Source organism: Narcine bancroftii, chromosome 12 (genome assembly GCF_036971445.1).
Source record: "Narcine bancroftii isolate sNarBan1 chromosome 12, sNarBan1.hap1, whole genome shotgun sequence".
NCBI classification, from domain to species: domain Eukaryota; kingdom Metazoa; phylum Chordata; class Chondrichthyes; order Torpediniformes; family Narcinidae; genus Narcine; species Narcine bancroftii.
Genome location: NC_091480.1, coordinates 13,794,281 through 13,811,964, shown reverse-complemented (window position 1 = coordinate 13,811,964; position 17,684 = coordinate 13,794,281). Strand labels below are relative to the sequence as shown.

Genomic DNA, 17,684 nt, shown 5'->3' with positions numbered 1-17,684 from the left:
GCATCGGACTTGTCAGCCACAAACGAGCCTGCAGCTGACGTGGACTTTTTACCCCCTCCATAAATCTTCGTCCGCGAAGCCAAGCCAAAGAAAAAAGAAAGAAATGTTTGACCACAAGATAAACCTCTCCCCCAGTAAACTAATAAAAATATCTTGCTCCCAATTTTTCCAATACAGCTACCAAGCAAAATCTCTGATTGAGTAATTATTCAATACTTGCTGGAAATGATTATTAGAAATCATTATATAGGAATCTGCCAATAGTTCCTGAGACAGGGACACACATACATTTATATTACTTAATGACAGCTCAAGGTCAATACTGAGCGAGGACTCGTGATTAATATCCTGATCAACCATCAGGCTGAGATTATGTTTTCCTCATATATTCTAATGAACTAGCATGCCTGATGCACAGATCAGTGCCAAGGTGTGACCTTGTGATTTAATTTCTTGGCACAATATAAATCCAATCACGATGTTCTTTTCCTGCAGGACAGCAGAAAGAAGTCATCCAAAAATCGGGAATGAAGTCAGTTCTCCTCGCGATGGTGGGTGGATTCTTGTGCTAATACTCCCCTCTGCTGGAACACTGAAGCAACCCACTGCCTGGAGCGTGCACAGCGAAATAGAGAAAGTGATGGCATTTGCTGGAATTTGAGTTTTCCCTGGAGAAACCCTTCAATATGCCATGGAGGGAAGCTTGTTTCTGCACTTCTGTGTGATGCAGGGCTGCCTGTCACTCAGAGCAACATTGGAGGGTTTAGCATTCCATCCACTGACACATTACAGATCAAATCCACTGAATCCCTCCCCTCCCCACACCCATTCGATCCTTCCAACTTGCTGATTCCAAGCACTATAATAAACTGCAGTCTAAACCTCCTTTCATAAGCCCTGTTTTGCCTTGTTCCTGGAGTGCAATGCACATACAGTAACTAAAAAGCCCACAAATGGACAGAAAATTATGGCTGCAAAATGTAAGCCTCGTGGACAAAATATGAAGATATGCCAATCCCAAAATATTTCCATCGGTGGGGATTCGTCAAAGGAAAGACTAATCTCTCCACCCAGGCTTGGAGGAGGCACTCCACGTTGGCCAGCATTGCCCTCTTAGGAAGAGGGATGATCCTTCTGCATGGGAAAGGTGGGGATGCCAGACTGTGGGGAGAGAGTTGAAAGGGAGTTTTTTTTTTACTTCCAGTGTAAGAACTGTGTAGTATTTTTGTCTTTTAAATGGTCTCAAAAACTGATCTACAACCCCCAGTGGGAAGAAACCGGAACACCCAGGGACAAACCACGCACACCCAGGGGAAGACGTCCAAACTCCTTACAGAATTCGAACCCTGGTCCCAATCACTGGCGCCGTAACAGCTTTGCACTAATCACGAGGCTAACCGTACCATGGAGTGCTGGTCCATTTTGGAAAAGAAGACGGGGACTTCAACAGCATCCAGCTTCCTGTTCTCACGCAAACCTCTCAGGTGAGAAATTGCTTGACATTATAGTAAAATCCTTGGTTTCAGAATCAGAATTTATTGTCATGAACATGTTGCGAAATCTGATGCTTCGCAGTAGCATCACGGTGCAAACATTTATATAAACCACATTAAAAAATAAATTAAAATAGTGCAAGATAAAGAAAAAGAGGTTCATTGTTCATGTAGGCATCTGATGGCCGCTAAGTTATCTGGCACCTTTGGGGATTGGTAGATACTGGAGAAGTGTGGTTGCAGGTTGCTTGTGAATGCGTGTTGTGTGATTGGTGAACTAACCGAGAGTAGCGCTAATTTTAAACTACCGTATATTTTACATATTTATTTTCCGCAGTTGCTTGAGGCTGCCGGTTGCTTGAATTCCAGATAACGGGGATTTTATTGTATAAATTAAATGTGTTTGGGTTCTGGAGTGTGAATTGGATGGGATTATCTCCGCTGAATTAGGAGTAGGAACACAAGTTGGCCATACAAGCCTACTCCACCTTCAATAAGTTCATGGCCGATCAGATTTTAGCTTCATTCCCCCTTCCCATGAGCCTAACTCCCAAAAGGACCAAATCTTTCTCTGACTCCATATCCCAACTTCACAGCTCTCCAGAGCAGAAAGATTGAAAAGATTTCTAGCCACTTTTTTGCTTTTAGATTGACTTTAATGTCTTCATTGAAACAGATGTTTGATTGAATACAAAGGCTAATTACGCATCATATTCCAAAGATGTAGGGGGGTTGGTTGGTTAATTGGTCACATGGGTGGTGCAGGCTCATGGACCGAAAAGACCTGTTACTGTGCGGTACCTCTAAATTTAAAAGAATAAATTCTGATTTTGTCCCGCCCCCCTCAATGTCCTTCAATTCGCTTAATCAAGTCAATCTGTTCCCTCCCCATAAAAGCCACCAATCCTCATTCTTCATTGCATTAAAACTGCAGGTAGTCCCCAGCTTACGACCATGTTCCGTTCTGACCAACCGGTCATATCTCGAAATGGACACAAGTCGGAAGTATTTACACGTGTAATGTAGATATTGCAAATCCAGTCATTCAATCACATTTTTCATCATCTGAACTTGGTCCCTTAGGCGCATTTGCACTTGGCTGTGGGTCGTCACAGTCTTCATGTCGGTGGGTTGAGGGGCAGGGGGTTGTGGGGAAGTCACACATTTGAAGAAGATACTTCAATTTGTTTGGATTGTTCGCTCCATTTTTTTTCCTCGTAGATCTGACGATAGCCATTTAAAGCTTCCTGAATTTGTTGATCGACTTTGGCGCACCTTTCAACATTCTGGTCCATGCTTTCCAAATCAGCAAGGGCTTTATTCACTTGTGAAGACACATTTCCCAACCCCTTTACAGTGAACCTTGCACTTACCAAATGGCAACTGAGTGATGGTTACCATCTTACGCAAGCGCAGACTTTTTTCCCAGCTGCAAGGAAGTCGTATAGGTCAAAGGTCAGGGACTACCTGCACTTGAACCCGATTCTGCCTCTCTGTTTAAAACATTGACATCAAACTCCTCCCATCTTCACGCTGACTTTCCAACTCTTTCAAAACACCAGCTTCCCCATTCCCACCATCCAAACCAATCTCTCCTCCTCTTCTGAGTCCTTTCGTCCTTACTGCCAGACTTTGGTTCCACCTCCCCACCTGCACGCAAACTGCTGGTGTCCAATGTCCCTCTGCCCCCATTCAAGCAGCCACCCTCCCAACCGCTTTGCCCAGCAGCTGCTCCCCAAGCCTTGCTCGCCTCCTGAAACCTTCTTCCAAAGCAGCGGACAATGTTGCTGAAAATGCCCTTCACTCTGTTAGTGGGCCCCAGGCCTGGCCCCCAGGTTAACTGGTACCTAGGGTTTTGTCCTGAGAACCCCTCACCTTGCCACAAAAATTGGGGTCTTTATGTATATATACATTGAAAACAGGAAAGGCTTTATTTCTGTAACATTTTTCTGCATCCAGTGAAGAAAAGTCCTTAAATTCACAGAAAGATTAAGGCACATTGGGCCTTGTGAACTGCTAAATTTCCCCTGGAAAAGGACTCAATTACCTGTAATGGACCATCTGACCAAGGCAGCTTAGGAGACTGAGCAATTTCCAGGCAAATCTGTTGGTATCAATACAGTGGACGTCCAAAATTCCAGACCACCTGAGAATCCACCAGTCTTTTCAGAAACTCACAAACTTTTTAAATTTAGCAGGCTTTTGTGTGCATGTGTAAGCGTTCCAGATGCACAGCGGGATTTTTTTTTAAAAACTGCTCATTTCGATTAATGACGCAGGCTGTATTTGCTCATGCATAAACTTCAAAGTTTACCTGTTCAACTCTTCTTTATTCCTCTTTAAATTGAATTTTAAAAGTCCTGCTCGAGCACCTGGATAATGCACAAATCCGGACTGACCCAGTTGCCAAGCGGTCCAGATTTTTGGACTTCTACTTTATTTTCAGAATTACACTGTGGGATCTTTCGGGAGAGCAGGTGAACCCTTGGTTTTACATCTTTTCAGACTGAATTAGAATCTCCATTCACTAAGTGCTGTGAGAAATTACATTTGAAGGCATTAGCAAAGTTATTGTAGCGATTAGCATGACGTTATTACAGCGGCAATGACCGGGGTTCAAATCTGGCACTGTCTGTAAAGAGTTTGCAACATTCTCCCAATGTCCTGGGGTTTTACCCAAAGACCCCATTTTCCTCCCACCTTTCAAAATATACAGGGTTGCAGGTTAATTGGGTGTAATTGGATGGATTTAAATAGCTGGAATTGCCTTCTACCGTGTTGTAAATAAAAAAAAACAGATACATAATGGTCATCCTACACAAGGATATGGTTGTTACAAATGGTTTTTTTGTAAGGCACCCATTATTCTGAGAGGCAAACTCCAACTGGCATCAAAGTGAAAAGGAAGGCCATTGTGGCTGTGTTGCCATAGCATCACATAGGCTCTTTAGCCCACCCACATCATATTGAACATTGCAAATCTATTTCATTGCCTCCACAATCCCTTCAACATCCCCCCAGGTTCTACCACTCGCCTGCACACTACGGGTAATTTATGGCATCAGTTAACTCACCACTCCCAAGTGGGGAAATGGAATGAAAGAAGAGGACATGGAAGAAAGCCGCATAATCGCCAGGAGGATGTGGAGTCTCCACACAGTTAACACCAGACACCAGGGCTGAACCCAGGCGTTTGGAACCATGAGGCATAATCTCGATCACTTTGCCACACTGCTGTCCGAGAGGGGAGCAACAACCCAAACATAGACAGGTCGAAGAGTCTTAATCTAAGACGCCATAGAAAGGGAAAACCCAACAGAGTGAATTATGGGCAACTCTTGAATGGCTCCCAATTCTTACTATTTTTTAAAATACAAAGAGCAAGAATCAATCAGAATTAGGATTTATTGTCATGAACAAGTCTGAAATTTGGTGTTTTGCAGTAGCATCATAGAGCAAAGGTTCATATCATAACCATCTTACCATATTACGATAAAAAATAACAATCACAGAGCATGAAAATTAAGGCAATGTCTTTGGTTCATTGATTATTTAGGAATCTGTTGGCAGCGGGGAAGAAACTGTCCTTGTACCGTTGAGTGCTCGTCTTTAGGCTCCTGAACCTTTTTCTCGATAGTAGCAGAGCGAAGAGGGCATGGCCTGGGTGGTGGGGGTCTTTGAGGATAGAGGCTGCTTTCTTAAGACACCGCCTCATGTAGATGTTCTCAATGGAGTGAAGTCTGGTGCCTCTGATGTCGCGCAGGCCGAGTTAGCAACCCTCTGGAATTTATTCTTGTCCTGAGAGTTGGTGCCTCCATACCAGGCAGTGATGCAACCAGCCAGAATGCTCTCCACGGTCCACCTGTAGTTTACAAACCGCTTCAGAAACCTCAAACTGCTTCAGAAACCTCAAAAAGTATAGCTGCTAGTGAGCCTTCTTTGTGATTGCATCAACGTGGAGGCACCAGGACAGATCCTCGGAGATGCTGACAACCAGGAATTCAAATTTCTTGACCCTCTCCACTCCTGAGCCCTCAATGAGGGCTCATGATCCCCCAATTTACTCCTGAAGTCCACAATCATCTCCTCGGTCAAGACAAGGAACCAAGTGAGGAGGGTTTTGTCTATACCATTTGTCATTGTGTGTGTGTGAATCAAAAGTTAACAAATTACTTAAACATATAAATACATTGATAATGACTGGGGAGAAACAAGCCAAGCATTCTGATGAAATTATTTCTTTGTTTATCCTTTCACCAAGCATGAAATGTTGCTCACTTTTTTAAATCACCGGTGGCTCTGAATGGAGGTCTCAAATTAAGTTTGCTCCATCAAGCCACGTAATTATCATTTGACTGTTGTGCTTGAGATGGTAATTGAAGGTTTATAGTGACAGTGAGAAGCCAGAAAATAGACACATCAATTCAGAGGAGAAGAATCCAAGGGATAATTTGTTGAGTCTTTGCCGTGCTTTGGCCATTCTCTCAGTTGTCTCCGTTAGGTTCCCAGAGTTGCTCAGGCTCCAGCCGGATGGCATTAACATCAACTTCTCCGGTTTCTGCTAACCTGCTCTCCCTTCCCCCTCCCTTTCTTTCCCCCATCTTTTTTCCCTTAGCTCTCCACCCCCTTCCCTCTCTATTCACCAAGCCATCCTGCTCATCCTCCCTCCCTTCCCCCATTACCTTTTTGTTTGGATGCCTGCCAACATTTTTCCATACCTTGATGAAGGGCTCAAGCCCGAAACGTCAGTTATATATTTTTACCTTTGCTATGTAAAGAATACTGTTTGACCTGCTGACTTTCTCCAGCGTTTTTACTTCAACCACAGTGTCTGCAAACTTTTGTGTTTTACTGTTGCCTGGTCTGTAGCTCCCGAGTATCTGGAGGCCTCACTTAACCTTGAAGGGGTGTTTAGCAACGCTCTAGCCCTTTTGTCACTGCAAGCTCAGGTTGTTTATTGTGGTCCAAATTCTCTTGATCAAATGTCATTCAGCAATACTTAATCAATTCACGACAACGTTGTGTTAAAACACCACCAGCCACTCAACTTTTCTGTTTCGCTTATTCAGCCCAAAATGGGAAGGTAATGAGAACAGAAGATTTGAGAAATGCTCAGCATTCGAGAGAGAACCACATGAACAAGTTTCAGATTTATTTATTGTCAGAGTACATGCATGACATCACATTCTTTTACCTGCGGGCCAGTCAGAATTACCACTTATTGGTACTGCAAAGAAAAACTGTACTCAACATACGCATGTAATCAAATCAAGAAATATAAACAAACTGACTGTTCAAAGCAGAGACAAAAAAAATCAATAAATGCAAAAGTGAGAGTCCTTAAATGAGTCCCTGATTGCGTTTGTGGTTGAGGAGTCTGATGGTGGAGGGGGAGCAGCTGTTCCTGAACCTGGTGGTGCGAGTCTTGTGGCACTGAGACCTCTTTCCTGATGGCAGCGGCAAGAACAGAGTATGTGTGTTGGCTGATAGGGATCCTTAATGATTGTTACTGCTCTCCAACAGCAGCGTTCCCTGAAATTCTCGATGGTGGGGTGGGTTTTGCCTGTGATCTCCACTACTTTTTGCAGGGCTTTACGCTCAGGGACATTGGTGTCCCCATACCAGACCATGATGCAGCCGGTCAGCACACATTCCACCTGACATCTGTAGAAATTTGCCAGGGTTTCCAATGTCACATCAAACCTCTGCAAACTCAGATAGGAAATGGAGGGGGATGGAGACCATGTTCAGACTGATGTGCAGTTTAGGTTGAGCTCATGGTTAGCAAACACATCATGGTCAGAATGACTAACTCCCGTGCTGTATTGTTCTATGTTCCCTGCACAACAGTGAAAAACTATAATTATGCAATTGAAATATAGGTTACTTCCTCGTGACTCCTGTGGGTTTCATTGGCAAAGGAATGTAATTACAGACATGGCAAGTTTACAGAGCAAATTTCCATTGAAAGAGCATTTCATAAAAGCACCCTGCTTTATATTAGACAGAGGAACTTAAAAGTCCATTTTTAATTCAATTTATTGACTCCACGTCAAGAGTATCTGGAGGCCTCACTGAATCCTCTTTAAATGCATTCCATTATTGCAATGGCTCAACAATGAGCTGCTTCGATCCTGTCAGAAACATTTATCACATCTCTAGGTCTAGCAAGAACTACAAATCTATTAAAGATTTATGAAAAAAAAACTCATGCTCTCTTGAAGTTAGAGTAAAATGCTGGAAAGATTCTTGACCCCAAATAAATGTTGTATCTTGTCCTTTACTTCTCTCTTGGCTGGACGTGCTGGACCACTCAGGTGGAAGGAAGCCGCCCCACCTACCCATGCTCAGTGGCTGAGAGATATTAGGTTTAGAAAAGATTTGGTATTAAATTAATAATTCTAGCATAAGATTCCAAGTGTTGTGGGGACCATTTTTAAATTGTTATCACAGTCTTTGGATATATTTTGCAATCTGAGTTTTGTTGGCTTTTTCTCATTCACCTTTAAGAGTGGAGATTACTTTCTGCCATGCAATGTTGTTAAGGGGATGGGGTTTTGATTAACTTTTGTTTGTTTTCCCTTTCATTTTTTTTTGTCTTTGTATATTATATTTATTTTTGCTATGCAAAGCAATATGTTGATTTGTGTCATTTCTCATTGACATTTTGCATTCCATATAAACTGTACTGGCTTAATTTTTTATATATAAAATAAGTCAAAACATTTTAAAAAGAAAAGGAAAGATTCAGTAACATTGGAGGGGGAAAAATGAAAGAGGGGATTCATTATTAACGACCTTGGGATATCCCAAGATGCTTTACAACCGGCTGCATCACAGCACGGTACGGTTGCTGCAGAGAAACGGATCAGAGGTCAATCCAAGGGACCACACGAATGGCAGAGAAGCTCGCTGGTGTCTTCCTCGCTCCCCCATCAGCGTGATATTCCGCAATCATGGTCTGCAGAGCGTGCACAAAACCCCTCCTTAAATATGAGGGAATCAGTTAGCAATGACATTGTATTGTTCTCTGGTTCTATCATAGCCACACAAGCCTTGAGTACAATTGCAGATTTTAGGGCTCCTGTTTTCTGTTTTGTAGCCTTCAGATTTCCATATTGGAGTCTTCGAATCCCAGAATCCTAAACTGGCTCCAAAACTATTTGCCCCCTGTCTCCTTCCCTCTTGCTCTCTCTCTCTCTCTCTCTCTCTCTCTCTCTCTCTCTCTCTCTCTCTCTCTCTCCTCTTTTCCTTCTGTCCCCTTTCCCAGATGCAAAATCAATTCTCACCTTTCCTCTTATCATATCCAATTAACGCCTTTTGGCTGTTGGTCCGGACTCCTCCCCCTCCCATTCTTCCCCCTTAATCTCTTGTCTTGAATTAAACTGCCTGTCTGCTTTTTGCTTATTCCATGAAGAAGGGCTCAGACCTGAAACATAAGTAATATGTCATTACTTCCAACGGACGCTGCAAAACCAGCTGAGTTCCTCCAGCATTTCTGTATGCTTTTACACTGAGCAGTTGTTTCCTTTACTTTATGAATGGGTTACCTTGCTCGACAAGAAGCACACGTTTAGCCAGAGAAAAATGTTCTCCCTCACATATAGCCTCATAAAATCTTCTTTCAGGGTATTGCCAATCTCTAGACTTCTGCCTGTAAAATTGCCAACTTATTTTTGAAATAGAAGCAGAAATATGCTGTAAATTTGCAGCAGGTGAGAACAGAATTTGTGATTAGGAATACACAGTTAATGTTCTGACTCAAAGACCTGGGACTCAACCCCCACTGAGTAATTGGATCATGGATTTCCTCACCTCCAGACCACAGTCAGTGAAGATTGGTAAGAATTTCTCCACAACCTCCATCAGTACCAGAGCTCCACAGGGCTGCGTTCTTAGTCCCCCGCTCTACTCACTTTACACCTACGACTGTGGGGCTCCGAACGACAATAACACCATCTACAAATTTGCCGACGATACCACGGTAGTGGGTTGTATCAAGGAAGGGGATGAGTCACCCTACAGAATGGAGATTGAAAACTTGGCTGAATAGTGCACCAACAACAACCTTGCACCCAATGTCACCAAAACTAAGAAGCTGATTGTTGACTTCAAGAAAGGAAAGCCAGAGGTAAACAATCCAGTGATCATTGGGGGATCAGAGGTGGAGAGGGTGAGCAAATTTAAGTTCTTGGGAGTCACTATCTCGAAGGATCTTTCCTGGCCCCAACACACCAATGGCATCATGAAGAAAACGTAGTAAGAGGAGGTAGGAAAGATTTATCAATAGAGGATGAGCAAATGTAGGTTCTTGGGAGTCACTATCTCGGAAGATCCTTCCTGGAACCAACACACCAATGGCATCATGAAGAAAGCCTCTACTTCCTCAGGAGTTTGCGGAGGAGTTAGTGGAGTTGTTCAAGTGAACCGGTACGGACTTGAAGGACCGACATGGCCTGTTTCCGTGCTGTAAACGGTTACAAGTAGAGGTGCTGACATGCTTTTTACAGAGGGGCGGTGGAAAGTGTGCTGACCGACTGTGTCAGATCACCAATACCTCGAGTGTAAAGCCTCTAAAAGGTAGTGGACACAGCCCAGGACATCATAGGCAAAACCCTCCCCATCAATGAGAACATCTACAGGGAACGCTGTCATCAGAGAGCAGCAGCAATCATCAAGGATCCACACCACCCAGCACCCTCTCTGTTCTCGCAGCTGCCATCAGGAATGAGGTATCAGTACCACAAGAGTCTCACCAGCAGGTTCAGGAACAGCTGCTCCTCCTCCACCATCAGACTCCTCAGTGACAAACTCCATCAGGGATTAATTTATGAACCTCTTACTTTGTTTATTACTGAATTTTTTTTTAGTATTGGCACACTCAGTTTGTTTACATTTCCCTCTCTTGCATATGTATCGTTCCTCATGAGTACAGTTCACATTTACCAATAAGTGTAAATTCTGCCTGGCCTGCAGGAAAAGAATCTCAGTCTTGCACATGATATCGTGCATGTACTCTGACCATAAACTTTGAATACCCAGGGGAAAACATGCAATCAGCATCCACGCACAAAGTCAAAGTCTGCTCTCCAGATCTGCGAGGCAGCAGCTCCACCAGTTGTGATACTGTGCGGTTCCCCATTACTTCGAAGTGAGAGCGATCCCACTGGACCACGAGTATTGTAAAAACATGGATTTTGAAATGAACATGCTGGTGGACTCAGAGTCACTAAAGGGCCCATCTGGACAGGATCTGGTTTGAGGAGCTCAGAACTTTGAGCGAGTGAGGACTGTTGTTGAGTGGAGGAACTGAAGCTTGAGATGATTCAGGAAGCCTGCTGTTCCAACATCACACTCATGTGGGCACATTGAAATGATGAAGAAGCTGCCACAGTTTGCTCATCCAAGAAATGAGCACAGTGGCTTTGAAAATCGTTCAGGTTACAATGCAGCCAACATTATTACATGGTTTTGTTGAGCTGCAATAACCTTCTCAAGCACGACATCACCCAACATTAATGTTCAATTATGGATACTACATAATTCACATCCAAGCTACTCCATGGGTTTATTTTATTGTGTAGATTATTTCCAGTGTTTTAATTAAAAACCTCAAAAATTAAAATTGATGAACATAACCATCAGAATCACATTTTGATTTGCCAATTAATGGACTATTAATCGGTGCTGTGATCAGTGTCGGCACTGCGCAATTGCTCAGCAGAAGGAAGTGTAAGGCGCTCCTTCTGTCCAATAGCCTACAGGTCACCCTTGGGCAAGGTGTAGGACCTGTTTAGCTTCCCAATCAGGGTCTCGTGAAGCCATGGATTGCAGAAGGCGGATGGTTTTTACAAGCAGATTCAACAAATTGGAATTTATGGTGGTAAAACTAAAAATGCTGGACAGATGAATCTGCGGATCCGAGGCCAGGGTTTCTCGTCCAGTACGGACACTGCATCTGAAGAAGGCAACGGAAAACCACTTCAGTATTTTTTCCCCCTTGCATTATCATGAACTCAACATCAACTACGGTCTCAGCTGAAAGATGGAGCCTTCACCGAAGGGGAACAGGGGAGGCAACAACTACAATTCAGAGGGTCAAAGATCATGACGAATGGAGAGACATGATCGCCCACGCCCAATGGCGAGGCACCTGAATGAATGACAAAATACCAATAAAATAGTATTACATTTGAAAAGGTGGTGTGCCATGTTATATTATGGGCTCGAGCCTTTACATTGCACACTGAGATGTTTTTCCATGAGGTGAGAGATCACAGGGAGTGAACATAGTCTGGAGTTGGAGGGGGAAGCTCATGGGTACGGTCTGATCTTCAACGTGCTGGTTTATTGAGAGCACAATTGAAATCCTAATAGAGTGGGAATCATGGTAAGAATTTGGTTGGCATGGGATTGCCAGTGGTTAATGTTTGGCCTGAAGTGGACCAGTCACCGTGGGGGGTGAGTGGATGATTAAGTTTTGAAGGGAGTGTGGAGAGGGGAGCCTGAGGCTTTCGAGGGTTCATGCCAGAACTCAACTGAGAGGGATTTTACTAATAAAAGACATGCTTTAGGTGGGGTCCCAGTGCTGGTCTCAGGCACTGCCCAAGACTTAAACAGGCTGGATCTCTTTAAGGCACTGTGGAAACTATTCCAAGGTATCATTTACACCCCATGGGGGCACGATCAAAAATTTGTCAAATGCACAGAGGTACTCCAGAAGGAAAGCTGTGAACTTCATGTTCACAATTTTCAAAACAAGTGATTTTTTTTTATATATTGAAATTGAGTCACAGCCCAATTTTTAAACAACCAGCGATTATTCTCGTTTGAGATGGCTTCCCTCGTGTTTGAAGATGAGGTTTGAAATGCAGCAGTGTCATTGTTTATCTGGGAATGAGAATGGCGGCTGAAGTGTGAGCACTGTGTGGATGGGACTCGATGCCAGGCACTGCCTCAAGAAGTGACGACATTGTTTAACAGATTTAATGTATCTTATAGATTGAACTTTGAATAAATGAGAAGGGAGGGAGAGGGAGGGAGGGATGGGAGGGTGGAAAAAGGGGAGAAAATGACACTTTATATATTCAAGAGAAAAATGTCTATGTATTTTGGTCAGTATGGTTTATTGTGTGAAAAACAAAAAATTTAAAAGAAAAGACAGCTGACATCATAAAGGGTCCTCATCACCCTTGTCATGATCTCTTCTCACTGCTACCTTGTGGAAGAAGGTCAGAAACCCGAAGTGCAGCTCTTCTATGTTCCGGATAGTTTCTTTCCTGTCGTGCTCCTGACCCTCCCCTTACTAAGAAAATACTGTAAGAACAAGAAAAGAACAGCACCACTTGTAACACCATTTAGTTTTATTATGCCTTTGTAATTTAATTTAATATAGTTTATTTTGTGAAATACCTGTGAAGCTTCAGCAAGTAAGAATTTCAGTGCATCTGTCTATTATAAAACCCCTGGTATCCAGCATCTACAGGGATTGGTTGATGCCAGATATGCAAATTTTCTGGTTGCTTGAGACTCACTCTTACGATGCCTAACTAATACACCAGCATTAAGAATAAACAGATTAAAAGACAAAACAGCGCAAAATGCAATTTAAAAAAAAAAATAGAATTGGAGACCTTAATTTATGTAAAGTTCACTTCGATCAGGTACAAAATTTAAATTTAAATTCGAACCCCGGTCGGTGGCACTGTAACAGCATGAGGCTAACATCCACACTCACCGTGCCGCCATCATAATTAACCCCCCCCCCCCCAAAGTTTACAGATGAAACCTTACTAATATAGTTAATTATATACTAATAAAGATAAAGACTAGTACTAGGCCAGGGTTAAAGGTGATGCCATTTCATTCAAACACAACATTACTCAAACAACTGTAACAAGCAAAGCACAAACAAGGCACTCGGCAGGTTGTATATTTGCTCCCAGCTTCAAAGTTTTATGGGTTACTTCTGAGACCGACATCAACCACACGAAACAGAGCAAAGGTTAAATGCAGGCTTTAATAGAGAGAGATATAGAGCTAGGTCTTGCCTCTGTGCAAGCCCAGGTCAGAAGGAGCATGAGCTCCGATCGGCTTTATATACAGGGTCGTCAGGTGGTGCCCCCTGGTGACCTAATGGTGTAATGGCATATCCCCACAACTTTCGAGAACATTTACAATTTTAAACTTTTGTTTAAAGTTTTATTTATTCTTATTTATTTAAAATGCATTTATTTATTTATTTTCCTCCAGGTTTTTTTTAACCGACTGCTTGAGGTTGCCATTGAGTGCAGGGGTTTTGCTGTTTATGACATTAAACCCATTATCATTCTGGCAGCCTCGGAGTGAACAACCAAGCATGCGGTTCCTTCCAGGGAGCATCAAAGGGCTGAAAATATTTTTCACGGTAAGTGATATTCCAGAGTTAAGGAGAAAATATAGCAGCACAGAATTCTCATGCTGAGTAACCGTGTGGTTCAATGGGAAAAAAAACCATTGATCTTGCTGTGACAGAGAGGGTGCAGAAATTGATGGAGTATTTTAATTCAACTTTACTTGAAATTCTAGTCAGTTACTTGTTTGGTATGAACAATCAGAGAGCTGGAGAAATAGTCTTTTGCTTTGAAGGGGAGATGTGTGAGTGGCCCTGAATCACAAGCAGAATCTGTCCAAGTTATCAAGCAAACTGAGCCAGCTTACAAAATTGCAATTCCAATCTAAATGGTATCAAAAATTGCAAAGAAACTTGTTCCATCACCTGAAAAAAATTACTACGCATGTCAGAACAAAATTCATTTATAACAGAATGTGAATCCTGAGAAACACAAGGTCTGCAAACACTCTGGAATCGATGGGAAAATAATGGGAAGAGGGAGGGACTCAGTGGGTCAGGCAGTATCCATGGTGAGAAATGGTCAGGTCGTGTCTTCATTGAGACCAAAGTGATAAACGGACATAGAAGGTGAGTGGGGGGGGGAGGAAGGGGGCAAGATATTTGGACATAAGAAAATGGTAGAGGTGGAAAGACAGATGGGGGGAAGGGGAGAGAAATGGAAGAACAGGAGCAGGGAACAGTTGGAAACAGTAGAATGGGATTGGGGTATAGTGTGTTCAATGTACAGCCCATAGTTAGATGTGCCCAGACCAAGATGATCAGTGCAATCTTCTCAGAAAAGGGAAATGTCCTAACAGGTAGACATGGTGAAAGTATCTTTTTAACTTGGTTGAACCAGACTGCATTTTTACAGCTTCAGTTACAATATAAGAGCCAAGTCAAAGTGTGGTCCAACAAACCATCAGTTCATGTGGATCAACAATCAATCAAACTATCACAATACTGGCCACGGCAGTGGACCAGCGAGGGATTCTGAAGCTAAAGAACACACAGGCGATGGGCTGTTGATGACTCAAGGCAAGGAGCCCACGGAGGCTGTGGGCTGCTGGCGACTGCGGTCAAGGAACTCGCAACAGCCTGCAGACTTCTGGAGATTGGCTCGAGTCTGGCTGAAGGGGAACTGAGAGGGTACCGAGGGTGCTGAGAGCTTTCTGATCATGTCAACGGTTTGGATGTGCAGCTCAGGTTGCCGATGGTTTGGTCTGAAGGCTGTGTGGTGACAGAGGCTGCAGAAACACTGGAGGCAAATCCATGGTCACTCAGTGACTCTGGAAGGGAACTGTCTTTTATTTCTCCTTCTCTGACTGTAAGGGGCACCGGACAATTTATGCTGATGGCAAATCTTTGCCTGTCTTACTGATTAAATTTTTAAGTTTAGACATACAGCACGGCAACAGGCCATTTCGGCCCACGAGTCTGTGACACCCAATTAACTTTGAACAGTGGGAGGAAATGGGAGTCCCCAGGGAAAATCCATGCAGACATGGGGAGAGCATACAAACTCCTTACAGGCAGCAGAGGATTCGAACCCCACTCTCAATCACTGGTCCTGTAAAGGCATTACGCTTACCGCTATGCCAACCCAACAAAGCAGCAGATTGTCCCAATAGAGATAACCACAGAGAAAGTTCAGCCATCCACCTCTAACCAAGTGCACCAATGATCTGAAAACATATTCAGGTCAAGTGAGCTGTACAGGGTCTTCGAAAGGGCAATGGTTAAACTGCAATAGTGATCGCTATTAAGCAAAGATTGGGTCAGGGAACTGAAAATCATTTGGAAACATGTGCATGCATGTCTGCATACATCTTCAATTATTCAAATGTCAGATTTATTGTCAGAGTACATACATGACACATCACATACAACCCTGAGATTCTTTTTCCTGCAGGCAGGGCAGAATTTCTACTTATCAGTAATATAAATTGTATCAAGAAAAAGATACATTTACAAAAGAGAGAAATGTAAACAAACTGACTATGCAAATACAGAAAAAAATATTCAGTGATAAATAACATGCAAAATAAAACTCCTTAAATGAGTCTCTGATTGAGTCTGTTGTTGAGGAGTCTAATGCCAGAGGGATAACAACTGTTCCTGAACCTGAGGGTCTTTTGGCACCTGATGGCAGCAGTGAGAACAGAGCATGTCCTGGGTGTTGTGGATATTTGATGATTGCTGCTGCTCTCCACGTAGATTTTCTTGGCAGTGGGGAGAGTTTTGCCTGTGATGTGCTGGACTATCCACAAGCTTTGGCAGGGCTTTCTGCTCCGAGGTATTGGTTTCCCAATACCAGGCCATGATGCACACACCCCACTACATGTGTGTAGCAGTTTGCCAAGATTTTCAATGCCACACTGAACCTCCACACTTTCCTGAGGAAGTAGAGTTGATAATGTGCTTCCTGCGCAATGATATTAGTATGTTGGGTCCAGAAACAGGGGTACAGTGCTGCTGGAGCTCACCAGAGCGCCATTCCAGTACTTCATCAGGGCTGCTCCAGGCCACTCTGGCACTACATGGGGCCGCTCTGGGTGGCATTTCCACCCCCTCCTCCCACCACTGAGCAAGATTCTGGACGTATAAGGTACCTACCTGTTACTTCCACAACCGGTCATCCTCATTCCTCGTCCTTCCATTTGCTCTCAATTATACAACGCCAAATATAACATGGAGGCCACCAAGGCCAGGTCTCGCAAGACCGTTTTTGGTGAGTATGGTCCTCTGAGAAAGTGACTCTCAGGAATTTAAATTTTTTTGCCCGCTCTACTAGTTCGAAGTCATTTAGCAGGTTTTATATCAAAGCAACAGAATTAGACAATCTGAAGGAGAATGGAATTTGATGGGAAACAACTCAGAACAAATAAACAATTTCAATTATAATTCTTTTGGACATTTGATGAAGTGATATCAACGCTTAGTTTGCTAAATCTGCCACAAAGCTCTAATAATACTGAACCAAATATCCAAAAGGCTTTGAGCTTTGCCATATTTTCAATCACTTTGTCTTTGTTATGAAAAATTGCAACTTCAGTCTTGCAGAATTGCAAGACTAACAAGATAGTTAGATTATGTGGTCACAGTAATGTGACAATTAGTCAGGCACGTCTTACCAACAGCTAAAGATCTTTACAAAGATCCTTCACAAAACCAAGACTTATGGTGCACACCTGCTGAACTAAACGTATGTGAAGAGAATCAACATTACCTCCACCATTCATGCACAGAAAGGTTTGAACTCTTCCAAAAGCATGAAGTCTTCATCAAAGAGCATTTGACTATTTACAGTTGTCAAAATCCTGTCATATACAAATCGTTGCGGATATCAGCAGACCCATCTTCTCATTACCAGCACAACTGAAGAAGACAGCGTTTGTGTTTTAGAAGAAGTTCTCAGACAATTACATACTGCAGTCTGAAATGAAAGAAATACATCCATGTTCACTCAGAAATTGTCTCCTTGGGAATGAAGGTGTATGCCAATGCTTCAGAACCTGTCAAAGACAAAGTCAGTGTGATTGTAAAAGTGAAGAGCCCAGAATATAGAGAACCATAGAACATTACGGCACAGAAACAGGCCCTTCAGCCCTTCTAATTCTTTGCCGAACTATTTTTCTGCCTAAGCCCAATGACCTGCATAACCCTCTTCCCCCACCCCCAGAACTCTTCTCAAAGCTTATGGGCTCCGTTCCATTTGAAGTAGTAAAGTTTTGGGTTCTTCTGTACTTCTCTCCTACTGACTGCTTAAAGACATAAGAAATATTTATGAGGGGAAAAGAAAACAAGGTTTTTGCTTA

At 43.0% G+C, this 17,684-nt stretch overlaps 1 long non-coding RNA gene across 1 annotated transcript in view; it reads left to right on the top strand.

The window, feature by feature from the left end:
- LOC138747100 (uncharacterized) overlaps nucleotides 1-1,467 on the top strand; it is a 34,290-nt gene extending 32,823 nt beyond the window's left edge. The window contains exon 3 of the long non-coding RNA XR_011347306.1: nucleotides 496-1,467. This is a non-coding gene — a long non-coding RNA (uncharacterized lncRNA). The remainder of the gene's footprint in view (nucleotides 1-495) is intronic.
- The last annotated feature ends 16,217 nt before the right edge of the window (nucleotides 1,468-17,684 follow it).